The following is a 20,851-nucleotide window of genomic DNA, read 5'->3' as shown; positions in this document are numbered from 1 at the left end:
GGATCCAGAGGGCTTTCCGACCGACTCGTGCTCCGGGGCTCCGAGCGGCTGAGTACAATGCGAACAAGCGCTGACGGATACGGGTCGTTCGGAGCCCCATTGAAGTCAACAGGAGCCTGTTGTACGACGCGTACATAGAATCCCATTGATGAAAAAGGCACATTGGCACAAAGGCGCCACCTGTAGTGGGGACGCGTCTGTGCCACCCGCACCGTACATGCATGTGTAGGGGGGACGGTCTCCCCTGTGATTGACTCGTAAGGCTACTGGTGAAAGAGGGTCCGGCACGGACCCCTGAAGTCTGCTTCCCGGAGCGTTTACCTGTCGGATGCTCCGATTCCATCCAGCTGTCCGAATCGTGCATCATACTGGCTCAGTCGTAAATCGCCTCCATTGCATGGCACGGTTTGCTTTTGGATGAGACGTACAGAGCGGTTCGGACCCGTAAACGATTCGGTCGGCAATTTCGCGCTTCTCGCATCGTACTTGCTCGCTCATACAGCTGTACGAGTCGGTGCGGAAAACACGCGTACAGCTTGTACTTTTTCTGGCCGGATCACGTTCGGTGCCCTTCTGAGCGAGATCGGAATCGCCCCTAAGTGTAAATTTTTGTAGATGTCTCCATAGACATTGATTAAAATGGAAATAACATCCTTGTATTGATGTGTGAGGATATATTTAAGGATAGAATTTATCATAGCTTGATCAAAGTCTATAATTATTCTTTGAGGAAAATAATTGTTTGTTTCGTGCTTTAATTTACCTAACATTTCAGTATATGTTGCATTCTGTTTATTTGGTAACATGGCATAAATAAAGGGGATGCAACTATTATGATATTGGCCATGGATACTGTACAGTTGGAAGAATGGTTTGGGACATACTGTAAAGGTCCCATCCATCATCCATGTTTGGCATTGTTGAAGTTTAGTCAAATTGTTTGCTGTAGCAAACATAATAATTATTTTTTCTTTATTTTTATTATCGTAGAAAATAAAGAGTTTGTCATTGTGTGTTATAGCTAGCTCTGGGGGAATTATTACTTCTTCAAAACTTTTAGGAGTAGGTGTTTTTGTTGTTGTTCCTTTTTTAGTTCTTGTTATGGTTCTTTTCATTGAAGCAATGGATGGTAATTCACCGGTTGCTTTTTTGGGTACTTTAGGCAAAATTTCATTAAGTATAACACTTGTAAGGGTTTGTGAGCTAGTACTTAATTCTTTTATGTTATCAAGGGTTGCTCGAACTTCAATTTCCGAAACATTAGGTGGATGGTTATGTTCTCTAGTATATAAAACAGTTGTTTCCCTGGTAGTAGCACAACCATAACATTTATTTGAATAATATTTTGAACATTTCCAATTCACTTTAAGGCCAGTTTGCTTCTTTTGGGTGTAGACGTACCCCATGTAACACAATAAATATTTCCCTTTTCAGAGATGCTATAAATTGTGCCCCTTCAGTCATTGTGAATGATGTGGAAAAATCTATAAAAAATATATATGATAAATATGAAAAAGAATAATATACATGTTTATATTGTAAAAAAAGATACATTTTTAATCATATACTTACAAAGTGTGTTTTCAGTTGTCAATGGAGATGTTCTTTTTTCAATTTTAAATGTTATTTGGTCATTTGTTTCTGTGGATGAAAATTAAAGCATATTTTATTTGATGTTTTACAGTTGTACATGGGGTGGCATTGGGGTTTAGGATAGATTTGGGGTTTAATTGCATTCTTTTTGAGATTATAGAAAGGCTTTTTAAAGTATACTTACTTTGTTAGTTTGATGTTTTTGGGAGGTTAATTATTTTTTCTCGTTCTTTGAAGTAATATCTGTAGTGAAACATAAATAGATAAAATATAGAAGTTATTTCTTTTAATGAGACATTTAAAACATTTTACATTTTCATTTAACTGTTATTTTAGAAATGGTAATTTACTTACTTTTGGAAGTGTGCAATAAGCCTGGATTTGATGAAGTCTTTGCTTGTGGTCGAAATTCGGCAGAGTTTCGCCTTCCTTAATTCTTTTGGTTTAAGGTGTAAAATAAGATTAATTTTTCTTTGCTTATATAGTGTATTTTTAATTGTTTGTTTAATTTCATTGGTTTATTTTGATCTTCTGTATTTCTATTGGTTAATTTTTATTGTGTTTCTTGGTTTGGTAATTTTTTTCCTTAGATGGAAAACGCTAATTGAGAGTCATTTTTTTTTGTGGGGAAGGAGACGTTAAACTAATTATTTTTGATTTATAATATATATGAGATGCATAAAAATGTTTTTATATGATGCAAGTGTATATATTTTAAATTCTTAGTATTAGGGTGTTTATTATGGTAATATTTATTTATGTTGTAAAATTTTTGAAAGTTATGTTTTTGTATTTGTTATGTATGGTTATGCATTTAACTTTATTTACGGTGTTTAAATTTATTGTTTTATTTTATTATTGAGTTGTCGATATATTCTAAAAAACGATAATATTGGTATCTATATTTTTGTAGTCGATATGTTGGACATGTTCTATATGAATAGAGAATGTTTGATAATGTGAATAGTGATATTTATGTGTGCGATATTTGTATTGTCGATATTGTTACATAACGATATTGTTGTATCGATATTTGTGTATTTTTTTTATTAAGTATTTTTGTGTCGATAAATTTGTAGTTCGATAATGTGGCTTTCAATATTATGTCAGGGATTTGTCTATTTTAACAGGAGTGAGTATGATGTGAGTGTGTGGTATAAATTTGAATGAGGAATGGATGAATTTTTATTATTAGATATGAGTCTATTGGTCAGGGTTTAGAGGAGTTTGATAGATATCCAGATTTGGTTATTATGCTCATGAATTAATTCTAAAATATATGTAAAACAATGGAGTAATTATGAAACACATGTATGAATAAATAAAATGTATATTTTAATAGATGAAGGGCTCTGCATTCAATTCTTTTTCATTTATATAAATGATTGTAGACCAACAAGCTTTTTACAAATTGTATTGGGGTAGTGTTTTTTTCTTGCTTCATTATTGAGTGTGAGCGATGAGATCTAGGTGCAAACTGGCTTGTTTGTGGCCGCGGAGAGCCCAAAACTTCAAGATTTCTCCTTGGACTTCAAAGTTGTGCACCCTAATGCCAACCAAGGCCCTGGACCTGGGGAGGCACCTCTTAGGGATTAACGTTTCACTCTTGCAGAGGCCAGAAGGGCTCAGGCAGGTCCAATTGCAGGTCCAGACAGGTCCAGTGTAGCAGGTAAGCTGGACAGTTGCAGGGAGGCCTCTGGAGCTTGTTATGTCCATGCAGTTCTGAACAGGAGGTCAGTCAGGTGATCCTTAGAGTGACTTCAGGGAACTTAGGACGAAGGGAGCAGGCCAGTCTTCCTTCTCAGACACTAGAGCAAGCCTCGAGCAGCAGGCTAGGCCTCTGGCAGCAGGAAAGTCCTTCTTCTGTAATATCCACAGGTACTCAAGAATTGGTCTGAGGGACCAATATTTATACTTAGTGCCAGTTTTGAAGTGGGAGAAACTCTAGACTTCCCACCACATCTGGTTCCAGAACTTAATTCCTCCCCCTGCCTGGTTCCAGATTGTCTGGAGTAGCAAAAGGTTAGTGTGAAGTTCTTTTGTAAGTGCTGAGGCACCTCCTTTGAAGTGCAAGTGTGTAAGGTGACATCTCCATACTCTCATCTGTTTAAGGTGGCCCATCGTGCCAGCACCCAGTCCCCCTGTTGGATACTGTCTGGGAGAAATACACAAAGGCCATCTGTCAATTACACCACATCATGCGACACAGGATACAGGCTGCAGGCTCCAAATGGTTAGGAAAAGAAAATACTAACTTTCTAGAAGTTGTTAGGTGAAGGTGCCTTCAAGGGATTTTATTTCAAAATATTTGAATCAACTTTATAGATATCATTTATGAGTATGAAAACTAATGACCTTCAACATGTGAATTTTAAAAATCAATTAATGAAATCAAAAATAAATGAATCAATCAATTGCGGGTGTATACTTTTTGTAGAAATGTATACTTCAATAAATTAATTTAAAGGGTACAGAGCATAATTCACATATACATAAGTGACAGAGATTAACAACAACAAAAAATATATAGAAGTATCTACTAGTCACCCATATAAATCAACCATTTCTAAGACCCATTTACAAATAGAAATTTTCAGCTGATATTCAATAAAAAAATTCCTATTTAACAATTCATTTCATAGAGAATGGTTGAAATTGTCAATGTTTTGGTCTTGTTATGTATTACGTCAAGTAGGCCATCTTCAGGACATTGCGATTCAATGAGGACTGAAGACCCTTTCAAGATTTGATCAATGTAGGTCATAGAATATTTAGTCCAAGTAGATAGTAAATTCATCTACATTTTTTAGATGTCAACATTTCAGGGACAAATTAATACCATGGACATGTTTCCACCGTTTAAAGATTGGCGTGTAAACAATACCGCTTAAGTTATTCATGAGCAAAAGCACCATCTGAGTTCGGTGGCCCAACAAGTCAATAATGACGTTCAAATTGTCATATGTGCATGGCACCGTCTGAGTTCGGCTTCCCAGCAGGATTCAACGAGAGGCAGTCTCAAAAGCATAAGTCTTCTGCGTAAACCAGGAGTGTTGCGATATATTCTTCCTGTCCCTTCGCTTCATAAACCACTTCACAAGGTCTGCAAGCATGCTGGATGGTTCTCAAGCATGGCACGGCTGGAACTGTGGGAGCAAAATGGTTTACCCCAAAATATGAACACCCAAAACTTTACCTTAATCACTTTTTCCCACATTTCACTGGATCAGACACAGTTTTACATCTTAATTTCATGGGGCAATGTGTCCTATGGTAAGGCACCTCCCAATCATCAAAAATCAGGAAATACAATCTATTAGTAAATAGGCTGAATTGAATGGGCCCAGTAAATAACTGCGTTCTAGATCAATGAAAAATAAAAGATTGTATTACAGAATTATAAAATAAAGCAATACAGAATCAATGCCTTTAAGTCTTTCAATGCAGAGTTATACAATTAATGCAAAAATCTGAAATTATTCTATGTCTCAAATGGGCTGCAAAATCTGAAAAGAAATGGGCAGTGTTAGATCTGGGGGTCTCTAGTTGGCAGGGTAGGTACCACTGTCCAAGTAGGGACCCTTGCTTCTAGTCAGGGAAAGGGGGATACACTGTTAAGATAACCCCTGCTCACCCTCTAGGTAGCTTGGCCTGAGCAGTCTAGGCTATCAAAGGCAATGTGTAAAGTATTTGTACCAACACTCACAGTAACACAGTGAAAAACACCACAGATTTACTCCACACCAGTTTTAGAAAAATAATGTATCTTTACTAAAAACTTCACAAGACCAAATACTACAGACAAACCAGCATATAATTCAAAAAGGTTACTTTAAGGATAGTTCAAGAGTTTGCAGAAAGTACTCCAGGATGTCAAAGTCAGTGTCCTGCACAATGCGACTCTCAATGCACAAAATGCAACACTTTCGTGCCCAACAGTACCTGTAGTTGCGATAAGGTTCCCAAAAGCTATAACAAGGAAGATGGCAAAGGCGATGCGATGCTCCTGAGATCCTGGGGAGGCTTTGCAGCAGCCCTGCTTCACGCAACAGAGGTGGATGCGCCGGCTCCGATCTGTAGGGGGAGGATGCGATACCTTTGGCTTTCGTTGCGTAGGTTTCTTAGGGGGAAGCTTCACGCACAGGTTCGATGCGACCCTCTTCGATGTGGTGCGATGCGTGGCGCAGCGTTGCCTTCCGGCGCCGCAACTCTCGATGCGCCACGGAACGGGACTCTGCGTCGACGCACGCAGCGATTGGAGACTTTTCACGCACCGGCAGTGGTGCGGCCCGCAAACTGGTTCTGCGGCAACCCTCGCAATGGCAGGAAGCTTCACGCTTCGGGACGATGCTCGACGCACTCGGCGATGCGGAGACCCTGCGTGTTGCGATGGTGCCGCGATGAAATTTTCCACGCACTCTCGTCTTGCGACACGCAATCGGATGATGCGTTGGGTACCAGTCACTCTTGTTCACGCTTCTGCTTCCCAGCTCCCAAACACAGCAAAACGACCTCCTGAAGCCCCAAGACTGGGCAAGCACTCCAAGGCAGGTCAGAACTCTCTCAGCAGAGTTCCAGGGGAGCTGGTGGTGAAGTCCTTTTGTTCCTGGGACTTCTTAACAGGGAGCCAGCTCTTCTCAGGCCCTTGGAGATCAGAATCAAAAGAAGGGGACACAGCAAAGTCCTTCCCCTCTCCTTGGCAGCAAAGCAAAACAGCAAGCAGGCAGTCTTCTCCTCTTCAGTTTCTTCCAGCTTTCTCCTTGGCAGAGGTTTCTTCTTAGTTCCAAAGTGATCTAAAATTTTAGGTGTCTGGGGTCCTCTTCTTATACCCCTCCAAGTCTTTGTCTCTTGTGTTTCAGTGGGGGGATTCCCCTGCTCAAACCGGTTCCTGGGTGTGCTCTGCTCTGGAGCACCTGGTTCCTTTCAGAGTGAGGGGCAGGGTCGTTAGACGCTCAGCAGGAGGTGGAGCCTTCTTTGTGCCAGCAGAGGCAGAGTCCTCAGCCGGGCCAGCAGGGGGTGGAGCCAGCTTTGTGTTTGTCAGGGGCAGCCCTATTCAGACCCAGGGACTACTCCTCCCACCCATCTAAAGCAGATCTCCCTATTCACCCTGCTGCTGACTCATCCAGGCTCCTGGAGCCACCTAGCATATCACCTGACACCAGTCAGCCAACCAGCACACAGGCACACAGGAAGGTTAAACAGGAGAATAGCTACTTTCTAAAAAGTGCTATTCTCACACAGTGAATTTAAAAACCATCTTGCTAAAAAGATGTACAATTAAATTCTGAACACAGAGATACCAAACTTGGATTTTCTATCTTGCCCTTATGGGAAGATAGGCATGTAAACAGCCTTCCCCATTCTATCCTATGGGCAAGATAACCTCTCAGCAGTGAAAAACGAAAATGGCTGTAATTCACTACCAGGGCATGTTACACACCTCAGTACATGCCCTACCTTTCAGATACACTGCACCCAGCCCAGGGGGGTACCTAGGGCCACCATAGGGATGCCTGACATGTACAGAAAGGGAAGGATAAGGCCTGGTCAGTGGGTGCACTGGCCAGGTCGACATGGCAGTCCTGGACTGCACATAGGCACTGCAAGCAGGCCTAAGACATCATTTTAGCGCTACTCCTGTGGGTGGCACAATCAGTGCTGCAGCCCACTAGTAGCATTTGAATCACCAGCCCTGGCACACGCAGTGCACTTTACTAGGGGCTAACAGGTGAAACAAATATCCCAATCATGGATAACCAATCAATAAAACAATTTACCAAGGGAGCACTTGCACTTTGACACTGATCAGCAGTGGCAAAGTGCCCAAAGCATCTAAACCAGCTAAATCGAAATCCAGCATAGCATCAAAAATACAGGAGGTAGAGGCAAAAAGTCAGGGGTAACCACGCCAAAGATGCCAGGTCTAACAGGCAGCATCCTTATAAGCATCTGGGTCATCAGGACAATCTTCTAGCTCACCCCCCAAATCAATGCATTATTCTGGTATATGAAATTACAGAAGTCACAGTAATACTGCAGCGTGAGCAAATGCATCCTTTCATTAGTAAATCAGAGAACATGAAAACTAAACGTCACATTGCCTTAACACTTATGCTCAACCTTCTACATGAATAAGAATTCAACACCCTGAATACTAATGTTGCCTGGAGATGGTATAACATAATAAGATACATTAACAATAGCATGATATGTGAAAGAATAGAGCACAGTGATTCAACGGAAGAAACCTTGGGATGTTATGAGTCTTTGAGTAACTGAGAAAAGTTCATCAAGAGCAGAATAATAATAGCAGTAGAAATAAACCATTACAAGTCAACTTTAATTTGTGCTGTGGAGTTTACGAGGTGAGAAGGTGGACGGAGGACTGGGGAGGACAGCAAAATGTGTGATAGAGATGACTTACGTTTTAAGCAAAATGGAGTCTTCACTAAAATATGGCCTGGTTAACATTCATTAGAAAAACACACTTCTACACATCATAGAAACTTTGATTCAAGAGCAATAGCACTGAATCATTGTATACATATAGTGAGAAAATGCATTCTGCTCATTGCAAAAAATGCACAAACTGAAAAACCTTTAGGAATCTCTTACAGAGCTCACACTTTGGGGTCTATTATGATGTAGGGCGGATCGCAACCGCCTGCATGGCGGTGGCGATCCGCCCTAAATCATACCCCGCCCACCTCCCATTTCCCCCCGCCATATTATGATGGCGGGGGGACCGCGGCGAACGGCCAGACCATCCGCCGCTTTTCCGCCCGGTCGACGGGTCGACCGGGCGGAAAAGGGTTGCATATGGTGGCGGTGTCTGCTAGACACCACCAGCCATATTAGGATGCCAGCGTGTGGAGATTGGTGCTGTACTTGCCAGAGCCCATTCCAGCTTTTGCTTCATGCAGTCTGTATTGTCCGCTTAGGTTGCAATTATGGAAAGACAGGTAATTTTAGCTGGTTTTACCTGCAGTAATGGTCAGTATCAAAGAAAAAGAAAGTTGTCACTGTGCAGAGTCCCCCCTCATGTTCTCTTGCTCCTGCTCCCTCCTGCCTGCTCAACAGCCACAGAAGCAGACGCTGTAAATTACCTTTCTTCAGACATCTTTTGCATGGAATCAGGGCCGGACTGGCCGTAGCGGCTACCGGGCAATCCCCCGGTGCGCCGCACAGGTGGGGGCCGGTTTTGGGCCCCTGTGGGCCGTTTTTGTTACAGGGCCGTTTTAAAATCGGCCCTGTAACAAAATCGGCCGAAAACCGGCCCTCGCAAAGAGCTAGACGGTACCCCCAAGCCCCGGGGGGCCGGCCGAGCACTTTGACAGGGCCGGTTTTGGTTCCCAATCCGGCCCTGCATGGAATACATACAGTGAAGCTACGAGGTAAAGGATGTAATGTGCAATGATTCAGTATACAATTCAGACATGGCCAGCACAGGTAACAGTGGTGTGGCAGGGTGGGGCGGATAGACAAGAGGCTATGGAAAGTAAAATAAAAAACATAATAAAACCACTTACCTTGCACTTGCCGCATCGCCAACTCAGTGATGCGGCGAGCCCACGGTAAGTGGCTTTATTTATTTTTTATTTTACTTTTCCTATCACGTCGTCTGTCAACTTCTCCCCGCCACCCAACCCCATCCCTCACCGCTGTTACCTGTGCTGGACACGTCTGGTACAATTGAGAGGTAAACTAGTCATTCACGCCCTGCAATGCATGTGCTCCATAAGAGGTCGAATGATACATCAAACAGTCAAAAGCATGAGCGAGGAAATATTCCTATGGATGGAACCAAATTCCACTTGAGGTATAGTTTTAAGGTCAAGAGACAATTTGCTGTCAAGCCTGACCTGAAAAGCAGCGGGTCCATCTCTTGTCTCAGTGATGCATAGTGGGTCCCCATTGTGACCAACTGTGTCCCGCCGAAAAACAGTGGAACACAGACAAGAAAAATATGATTGCAGCTCAGCAAATGTCTAGCAGCGATCTCTCTATGGGGCATATCAACAACAACCGGCGATAATTATCGCTCAGCGCTCTTAGCGTGAGGATAATTATCGCCGGCTAGCGTGAATTTTTATCGCTGAGATAGCGTGCTATTAGCAACGCTTATCTCAATAGCGATAAAAATCTACACGCTAACAGGCTAACGTGAGATTATCACACGTTACCTTGTTGATAGGGACAGGCAAACTTAGCCATGATATCCTCCTTCCATAGGATATCATGGCTAAGTCTGAAAATTAGCAGACGTAAAAAAGCAGCGTTAACCGCGGTTAGCGCTGCTTTTTTTGTCTCTAACAGGGTTAGTGACATTCTTGATAATAGGAGAAATGTCGCTTAGCGACATTTCTCCTATTATTTTACTCTGGAACGCCCCCTTTGCATCTCATTAGAGATGCAAGGGGAAGCGTAGAGTAAAAGGGTGCTAACATGCAAATTTGCGTGTTAGCACCCTGTTGTTGATAGGGCGCTAGTTTTATCTCTGATTTTTTGGCTTTTAAAGCCAAAAAAGCAGAGATAAAGTCCTTGTTGATATGCCCCTATGGTCTTAAATGCTACGATTGTGCTGCTAGTTTTCTGGCTTCTCCTTGATGGCAAAGAAGATGGAATCTGTGAGGGGCTGCGTTGCTCAGTTGGCCGCAATTTTAGGTTATCCACGCAATGTTATTCATTCCCAAACACCACATTTCAATAGCTTTTTAACTGAACAACAGACGATTCTTCCTCCAAGTCCAATGTGCAACCCAGGTCTAGCAAGTTTCTCTCTAACCTACCTGGAAGGGCTGAGTACGAAGGGGTTTGACAATCTCCTGTATCTCTTCTGGGTAAATGGCTATGTCCAATTAAATGCTTTGCACTGTTTAAAAGAATAAAAACATCGGACTAATTTAAAGATGCAGCAAAACTGAGCATATTTACAACATTTTTAAATTTCCCTCTCAAAAGCCTCTGACAAGTTTTAGAAAGCCAGGATGCTGATTAATCGACTGAAAGTCTGCTTTGGAATAAAAAAAAGAATGTGTGCCCTTTACAAATCTGATTGAAAATGAATAAAAGCATAGCCGCGTTTGAAATGGATAAAAGGTCGGCGCATGCCAGCTAAACAGATGGCCCGTATCCAATGTCATTAAATGAACAGTTTATTCTTTTGGGTTTCGAAAATGCAGCCTCTTAGCATAATGTGACAATTACCCAAAGGGGAGGATGAGAAATTGATGCTTGCAGCCTCGTCTCTCTCGGGAAGCAAACAACATCATTGATAATGCCAGTCCTGTATGCCAGTGCTCCATGTCGGTGGAATAGGACATTTATAGAATACCTTTCTATAATGGTGCACCATTGGTGTACGATGGTGAACAGGCAGGCCTGTATACCAGTGATGGATCTCGGTGAACTGGAAGCCTGTAGGTGTATGATAGTAGCCTGCGACGCTTGGGTACCACTAGGTATGAAGAGCAGCATGGGATGCCAGTGTGCTTATGGAAAATCATAGTAATTGGAAAGCTTGTATACCACTGGTGTATGAAGGTGAACTGAAACCTTGTATACCACTGGTGTATGAAGGTGAACTGAAACCTTGTATACCACTGGTGTATGAAGGTGAACTGAAACCTTGTATACCACTGGTGTATGATAGTGAGTTAAAACCTTGTATACCACTGGTGTATGAAGGTGAACTGAAACCTTGTATACCACTGGTGTATGAAGGTGAACTGAAACCTTGTATACCACTGGTGTATGAAGGTGAACTGAAACCTTGTATACCACTGGTGTATGATAGTGAGTTAAAACCTTGTATACCACTGGTGTATGAAGGTGAACTGAAACCTTGTATACCACTGGTGTATGATAGTGAGCTGGGACGCTTGTGTACCACTAGGAGTAAACAGAAGCTGGGTCACCTTGATGCTTCTGGCCTATGATAGTGTACTGGGAAACTTGTACACCAATGGTGCACGAAGGAGAGCTGGAGCCTTGTATGTGACGCCTCGTCAGGGGTAGTAAGCGCTGTATAAATGCAATGTAAACACACTTGTGTATGATAGTGAGCAAGAATGCCTGTATACTACTTGAAATAATGAGGAGTTGGAAGAACTGCACACCTCTTCTCTATCATGAAGACCATGGAAGGCTGTTAGTGGTGTATGATTGTGAGCTGGTAAACCTGTAAACCAATGGTGCATGATGGTGAACTAGGAAGCTGGTGTGCCACTGGTGTATGATGGTGAACCGGGAAGCCAGTATACCGCTGATATAGGGTGGTGAGTTGGTAAACACCTAGGGGCAGATTTTCACAGGTCAAGTAGAATTCCCGCTGCGCCAGAAAACCTTAGCGCTGCGTGCATGAAAGTAAATAGCGCTGTGTCATATTTACAAAGCGAGGTGTCGCGAACTAGCGCATGCGCAAAAATAGCCTTGCATCGCATCGCAAAAAGCATGTGTATCATGCACATTCTTTTTAAAAAATCGCGAAACACCACAAAAGGATGCAACTTATTTTAGTGGAAGTCCAAACACGTGAAATGACAGAGAACCTTGCCCCAAAACCCATTCCTGTAATGCAGCAGTCTAAAGAGGACCCAGCTACCAGTATCTCCATGCGAATGAGTGATATTCTTTGCTTGTAGATTCTTTCCTTCCTCTGTATTTTCTTTTTCGCCAAGACAACTATCTGCTGATGGTGATGGACAATACCAATCTCTGTGGGTACCACAGCCATTAGATATTTGTTGTGCTTCTGCTAGTAGATTTCCCAGTAAATAGCTCCAGCTCTTTTTGCGCCTGTTTAGTACCCGCGCTATTTTTTCTGCGCTAATCTTTTTTGACTGCTTCGGTTCACTTTGCGTGACTCTTGTAAATACCTGTGCCTACAGTGTTTTGGAGCTTTTTGCGTGGGTAACGACCGGACACACCCACTCTGCATAAATTAAATCGACTGTGGCGCAGAGTGACGCAAAACCGTTTGTGCGTCACGCTAACTTTAAAATATGGCGCAAATACTTACTTCTACCTATCTGAAAATGTGTGCATGGTTTTGCGCCACTATGCATTATGTGAAGGCCAGCGCAAACTCTTTGAAAATCCGCCCCCTAGACAACTCATGATTATGCACTAGGGAACAAGTATACTGCTGGCATATGTGAGCAATGATGCTTGTGTGCTGCTGGCTTACACAGATGAGCTGGGAAGTCTGTATACCACTGTTGTACGATGATGAGCAGGGAAGCATGTATAAAACAGGTGTAGGATCGTGAACTGGTTTATGTTGAGGATCACATGAGCTTGTATACCAGTGGCTTATGATGATGAGCTGGGAATCTTAGAAACCACCAATGCTTTATGTGTGGGTAAGTGAGCATACACTATTGATGTATATTCTTGAACCTGAAAGCCTATATTCTACTATATATGATAAGCATGTTGGAAGGCTGGATACTCCTGCCTATGATGAGGATCAGTGGAGTCTATACACCACAAATATATGCTCTTCGGCTCGTAAGTCTATAGATGGGTACCACTGAGTAAGATGAGGGGCTAGTAAGCTTGTATAACATGAAGTGATGGGAAGCTTTTATTTCACAGTTTTTTGTGTTGGGCTGGGAAGTCTATATAGCACTGGTGTATGATGGTGAGCCAGATAGGCTGCATAAAATACTAATGGGTGATGTTGAGCTGGGAAGCTCGGATGTCACTCCTTTGAGGAGGAGCAGGGCAGCCTGGAAACCACTATGTAATGATGGAGAGCTAATTGGGGTGTATCATGAGGAGCTGTGAAACCTGAATCCCATAGGTGTGTAATGGTGAGCTAGGAAGCCTGCTAACCACTAGCGCATGGTCATAAGCTGAGAAACGATGATGCTGCCAATCACGTGATGAGCTGAGTCGTCTGGAAATCACTGGCTGATGATGTAGAGGAACTGGGATGTATTTTGAGGAATTTCGAAACCTTTGTAACACAGGTATGTCATAGTGAGTTAGGAAGCCAGCTAACCACTAATGTATGGTCATAAGCTGAGAAATGGTGCCACTTGTGTGATGAGGAGCTGAGTCGTCTGGAAACCACTGGCTGATGATTTAGAGAAACTGGGATGTATTATGAGGAATTGTGAAACCTGTGCACCACAGGTATGTAATGGTGAGTTAGGAAGCCAGCTAACCACTAGGGCATGACGGGGCACTGGGAACCCTTTACGACACTTGTGTATGGAGGAGCTGTGACCTCTGTATAACCCCAGCCATGAAGAGGAACTAAGGTATAATATATTAGATGGATATTATGGTGAGCTGATAAATCTGAATACCACTTGTGAATGATGGTGAACTGAAAACCTGTATACCACTGGTATAGGATTTGAACAGGCGCTTCAGTATACTACTGGTACATGGTGTGAAGGCAGAATGCCTGTGTATAGTTGGTTTATGATCGTGAGCTCAAAAGCCTCATTAGTTTGCAGGGTCCAGGATTATGAGTTGCATTGAGCTGTATCCCTGAGTAGTATACCGCTCTCCCCACTAATACTTGCCCAGTGTTCATGCACCTCGATTTCCTGTGTGGGAACACCAGACGTGATGTTACCAGCTGGAAACTCTGGCTAATAAAATAGCTTTAGGATTGGGCTGAACTGCAGCCCAGACCCCAGGCTCCAGGCCCCAGACCTCAGGCCCCATACGCCCCCCTTCTAAGGCAAAGAGAAAGCTGGTAGGGCTCCCCCCTCCACTACAAGACACAGCCTGCCCTCCCTCTGCAACGCTTGTTACTCATTGACCCCCACACCCAGCCTTGCAGCGACCCCCTGGCCACTTAACCTCCTGTTCCGGGCAGCTAAAAAATGTGCACATTAATCCCAATTTGGGAACTGTGTACGGAATTTCGCCCCAAAAAAAGATGTCCGCACAGTTCTTCCGTATCTGTGCAGAATTATTGTAACAGCTGGATTTATGTTAGGGGAGACTGGCACATTAAACTGCAAGGCATGTAATCAAACCCCAGCATGATGAGGATCACGGCAAACTCTATATACCTGTGGAACACGACTGTGAACTGGGAAGTCTGTTTACCACTGATGTAAGATGAGGAATGTGGAAGCCTGTGCACCTTTGCTGTGTGATAGTGATCTGGGAAATCTGTAAACTACTGGTGTGTGATGGTGATTTGGGGCCGTTATAATCTGCTGGTGTACCATGATATGTTTCAATGCCTCCCTACTATTGTGCAAGTAGAGGAGTGGAGACATGTTTACCAATGGAAAGGATGAGAAGCTGGAAAACTCATATACTGCCATTATATGATGGTGCCCAGTAAGTCTGTGTAACCCTGGAGTATGAATGGTGCGGTGGGACTAAGCATTGGATTGGTAGATGGTTAGTGACTGGAAGCTTGTACCTCTCGCAGTAGCATGATATGGAGGTACACCTGTATACCACTGGTTTATTATGGTGAACTAGTAATCCTCTATACAGGTGCCATAAGATGGTGAACTATGAAGTCTATATACAAATGGTATATGATGGTGCTCTGGAAAGTCTTTATGCCTATGGTGTAATATTGTGATTTGACAACTGTTTATAACACTAGCATATGAAAGTGAGTCGGAAAGCCTCTGTACCACTGGTGTGTGAAGGTTGTAATGTTGGCTGTTCTAAGTTTAAAAGAAGTTTATTTGATAAAATGCAACAAAACATACATAATTAATAAAATCTACAGTGTGCATATATAACACTAATCGATTCCGATCCGGGTTGGAAGGGCACCGAACGCGATCCAGCTGGAAAAACTCCGAGCTGTACGCGTGTTTTCCGTCCGACTTGTACAGCTGTACGAGCGAGCCAGTACGATGCGAGCTACATGAAATTCACCGACCGAGTCGTTTCCGGGTCCGAATCACTCCGTACGTCTCGGTCGTAAGCTAACCGTGGCGTGCAATGGATGCTATTCACGACCGAGCCAGTATGATGCACACATCAGACAGCCTGTGTGTGCTGGAGTGTCGGGCTCGCAAAAGCTCCCGGAGTCGGACTTCGGGGGTCCGCGTCGGACCCCCCCAACACCCGCAGCCGTACGACTCACACACAGGGGAAGACACATGGGTCTCCCCCACACAGGCATGTACGGTGTGGATGGCACCGATGCGTACCCACTGTAGGGGGCACACTTGTTCGAGATGTACCCATTCAGTCAATGGGAGCGCATGTACGCGTCGTACAACTGGCTCCCATTGACTTCTATGGGAGTCCGACTGAACCGAGTCCGACAGCATACGTACGCATCGTCCTTGCTCGGTCGGACTGTAAGGGTCCGGCTCGATCGAAAAACACTCCGGATCCGACTCGGTCGAAGTGCTTTCCGACCCGGATCAGAATCGGCCCCTAAATGAGTTAGTGACCTAATGAACAATCAGCAAAAACCAAACAGTTGCATAAGTAAAAAGGAGACAGTAACAATAACAGAGGAAATGAGCAAAAGGGGAAAGAAAATAATAATAATCTGACTATAATCTAATGAAGGAGTAGGAGAGCATAATACAATAAGAAGTAATATGAGCAATTAGGAAGTCATGGCTGTAAAGCAGATATGAATAACTGTAAAGTAAATATAAATAAATAGATCTAAAAATACAATATATTAAATTATGGAAACCCGTTCATGGGGGCTTGGGAACTTCTTCCAGCAATTGATGGTGTTGGGTATATTTTTGAGCAGAAGCATCTAAGAAAATAGTAACAGGTGACCATACGTGTTCTCTTTTAATAAGAAGAGATAGAGGAGAAATATAGGCACGATCAAGTCGATGATTGTAACAGGCACTATACCACCAAGCTTGGAAGGATAATTGTATGGATTTTTCAAATTTTTGGTGATTTGTTGAAATGCAATTACAATTAGTAAATCCACAATGTCTGTATTACATGTGATGGTTTTCCACTTTTTCAGAGAGTGAGCCTAGAAAAATGTTTACAACGGAAAAGGGAAATTGAGTATGAAAGATAATATTGATTTGAGACCATACTTTCAAGCAAAATTGATGGGTATAGGGACAGGAGAAATACGTGAAATAAATTTACATTGGAAGCATTACGAGACCAACAATTTGGAGCATTTTAGCCGTAGATTTATGTAGAGATGATGGAGTGAACATGAGTCTATTGTATAAAAAGAAAAGTGTTTGCATTGTACTAGCCGATCTTGAGGTCTTACATATTTTGATCCATAATTTGTCCCAAACCGAAATGGACCATGAAGTATGAAACTCATGTTCTCACTGTAACTCCACTTTGGTTTTATTTCTATGTTCTGTGGGTTTCCAGAGAAATTTAGAAATGGAAGAAGCCCTTGGTTGGGCACTTAAAATGAGAAGGATATTACAATGAGATGATGAAAGGGGAGAAGTCAAAGATTGAGAGGATAAAGACAAGAGTGTCAAATGAATCAATGCCTTGAATTTATTAGAATATGAATTTGGAAGGCCATAAAGGGTCTGTGCTTCAGGAAAAGTGAGAAAGGTATCATGTGAGTAAAGTTGGTGAACCCTAAGCAGCTCCTTATCTCGCCAAGATTTCCAGAATATAGGTTTATTATTAATTGTTATAAAACGATTATGCCAAATAGAAGAGTTGAGAAAGCGATCAACATCATAAAGTTGTGAATTAATTATTAATTGAAATAATTTAAGAGAAGTTTTATGTATAGGCGTAGATGAAAATTGTGTCCTGTGGGTGAACGTAAGAGATTCCTGAATTGAGAAAGTGAGAAGAATGGATAATTCGACATCTTTCCATAGTGGAGAAGTATCTGAAGATGAATGATTTAAACATTTAGGGGTCGATTAGGATGTAGGGCAGATCGCCACCGCCCGCATGGCGTTGGCGATCCGCCCTACAACACACCCCACCCGCCACCCATTTCCCCCGCCATATTAGTATGACGGGGGACCCCGGCGGACGGAAAGACCGTCCGCTGGTTTTCCGCCAGTCACACAGGTGACTGGGTGGAAAAGGGGCCTGATATGGTGGCGGTGTCAGCCGCCACGGAAAGGCATTCAGATTTTGCATGCGGGCCCGTTGCAGGCCCCCAGGGTATTGGGGGGATGGGGGGTGCACATGGGGGGTACCTGCATTGTCATGGATAAGGTGGCAGGCACCGCGCGGTGCCTGTCACCATGTGCATGACAATGCACACAGTGCATTCCCAGCATTGTGGCTGGCGCTGCTGTGAGCACCGCCAGCCACAATGCTGGGAATGGAGGATGCCACCGCCACGGAAAGGCATGCATATTTTGCATACGGGGCCCGTTTTGTGCCCCCAGGGTATTGGGGGTGGGGGGTGCCCATTGGGTTACCTATGGTACCCCCCTACATTGTCATGGACAAGGTGGCAGGCACCGTGCGGTGTCTGTCACCTTGTGCGTGACAATGCACATAGTGCATTCCCAGCATTGTGGCTGGCGGTGCTGTGAGCACCGTCCACCACAATGCTGGGAATGGAGGATGCCACCACCACGGTGGCAGTGGCATCCTAATTGCAGGTGCGGGTCCGCGGCACTACTGGCGGCCGGTCCCAGCACCGCTAGGGTGGCGGGCATCGGCCCCTTAGAGAGATGTTTAAGAAGAAAGGCCTTATGATACATCTGAAAGTCAGGGAAATTAACACCTCCAAGTGCCTTATTACGTTTAAGCATAGCAAGGGACATATGTGATTTATTTTTATTCCATAAAAAGACCAATAGAGTAGAATACATTTTCTTGAAGAAATATGAGGGAAAAGTAAGTGGAATAGCATAAATAGTATAGAGAATAACAGGAACAAGTATAATTGTAATAGTATCAAGTCTGCCCCACCAGGTTAAATATAGAGGGTGCCATTTAGAAACAGAATTGGATATTGTAGTGGAGACTTGAGTCATATTCAGTGATAAAGTGAGTTTAATAGAGAGAGCAAATCATTAACCTAAATGTTTGATTTTTTGGGCGATCCATGTAAAATGAGTTGAAAGAAAGTCATGTCTGAAATATAGAACATTAAGAGGAAGGATTTTGCATTTATCAGGATTTCATTCATAACCACAAAGTGAGGAAAAGGCATTAACCTCTGCAGAGAAGGCTAAAAGAGAGATTTCTGGTTTCAATAGATATAATAAAATATCATCCACGTAGACACTCATTTTAATATGAGTTTTATCATTTTGGAAACCATGAATATTAGGATTTTATTTAATTCTAGCAAGGAAGGATTCCAATGCAAGGATAAAAAGGAGTGGTGAAAGTGGGCAACCCTGCCGGACACCTCTGTGCAAAGTGAAAGAATTGGAAATAGAACCGTTAACCAAAATGGAAGCTTTGGGTGATGTGTATAATAAAGAAATGTAATAAATAAATTTAGGTCCAAAACTAATCCAGGAAAGAGTATGAAAAATAAAAGACCAATCCATACGATCGAAAGCTTTCTCCGCATCAAGATAGAAAGCAGCAAGTAAATGAGGATATTTGTTTGATTTGTGAAAAATGTTGAAAACAGTCCTAGTATTATCAGAGATGGATCTGCCTTTAATAAAGCCAGATTGCTCTGGACAAATGATAGATGGCAAAAAGGACTCTAATCGAAGAGCAAGTAATTCAGCGAATAATTTATAATCGGAGTTAACTAAAGATATCGGTCTGTAATTTTTACTAAGATGAGGGTCTCTCCCTTCTTTAGGAATTAGGCAAATAAGGGCATCATGAAAAGTACCACTAGAAGAATTAGAAGAAATGAACAATTTAAATAGAGAATGGAGATGTGGAAGAAGCGCTTTGGAAAAGTGAGAATAAAATTCTACAGGAAATCCATCCGGATCAGGTGCTTTCCCTGATTTAATGAGACATAATGCAGGAGAAATATCCTTAATAGAGATGTCGTTTTCTAGGGATGAAAAATCAATATCAGTGGGCAAGAGTTTTGGAATCCAGTCAAGGTATAGTTGTACTTGAATAGAGACTGGAGTAACATCAGGAGTATAGAGTGAGATATAATACTTCTTGAACTCCTCTAAAATATCTCGATTTTTGGTCGCTTTGGAAGAGTCTAGGATATATTCAATATTTGAACAGTCTTTCTTAACTTTAAGATAAGAGGCAAGGAGTTTCCCAGCTTTATTCTGGCCACCATATTAGCGAGCACTGCCTTTACGAAGATAGGAACAGGCATTTTCTGTAGATATTTTATTGTATTTAAATTTTTCTACGATAAGATTATTAAGATCAGCTTTAGAGTTAGAGTGTTAAGTGTTTCCAACAACAAAGGTGCCGATTCCGATCCGGTAAAACCCGGGTACAAATGGTCGTACGGAGCGTTTTCTCTGTCCGACTCGTACCCGAGAAAAACACCTTACAAACTCGCAAGTACAAATCGTACAGAAACACCATTTCCGTACGAGTCATAAAAAACACCGACTAGCAAAAAAATACATACAAATCTGAGTCTGGATGGCGCAGACGCGACGTCCGGACGGAGTCAGGCAGCGTTTCACGGACCAGCAAGTACGATTCATGCCTACGTCACTCCGCACGTAGCATTTTTTACGGGAGCCAAAAACTGCCGGGAAATTGAGGACGACGCAAACAAGGAGCACCGGTACGCGACGGACAGCGATGGACCCCAACCTACGCGTCATCCCGGCCCTCATAGCCTACGACCTCATGTTCAGAAACCACCGCAGACGCCGCAGAAGGTCAGAACAACCCCCAGGGGCAAAGGGGGGTGGGGTGGGGTGCAAGGGGCAGGAAACATAACCCACAGCCCACAAAATACAAATACAACCTGCACAATAATTACCTTCATGGTCTGGTCACTTCGGGGGGCGTGGCCACCAATCCCACGTCCCGCCACAACGGAAGTGGACGTGGACGCGTACCCATCACCACCATAATGGTGTTACGGGACGTACCCACGCCCCCAGAGCCTGGGTACGGTCCGTACACGCGTACCCCTACATCACCACTACAATGGTGGTACGGCCCGTACCCACGCCCCCAGAGCGTGGGTACGGTCCGTACACGCGTACCCCTACATCACCACTACTATGGTGGTACGGACCGTACCCACGCCGTACCACCATAGTAGTGGTGATGTAGGGGTACGCGTGTACGGACCGTACCCACACTCTGGGGGCGTGGGTACGGTCCGTACCACCATAGTAGTGGTGATGTAGGGGTACGCGTGTACGGACCGTACCCACGCCCCCAGAGCATGGGTACGGTCCTTACCACC

This window comes from Triturus cristatus, chromosome 3_2 (genome assembly GCF_964204655.1).
Source record: "Triturus cristatus chromosome 3_2, aTriCri1.1, whole genome shotgun sequence".
In the NCBI taxonomy this organism is placed as follows: domain Eukaryota; kingdom Metazoa; phylum Chordata; class Amphibia; order Caudata; family Salamandridae; genus Triturus; species Triturus cristatus.
The sequence above is the reverse complement of the archived record's forward strand: the minus strand, read 5'-3'. Positions refer to the sequence as shown.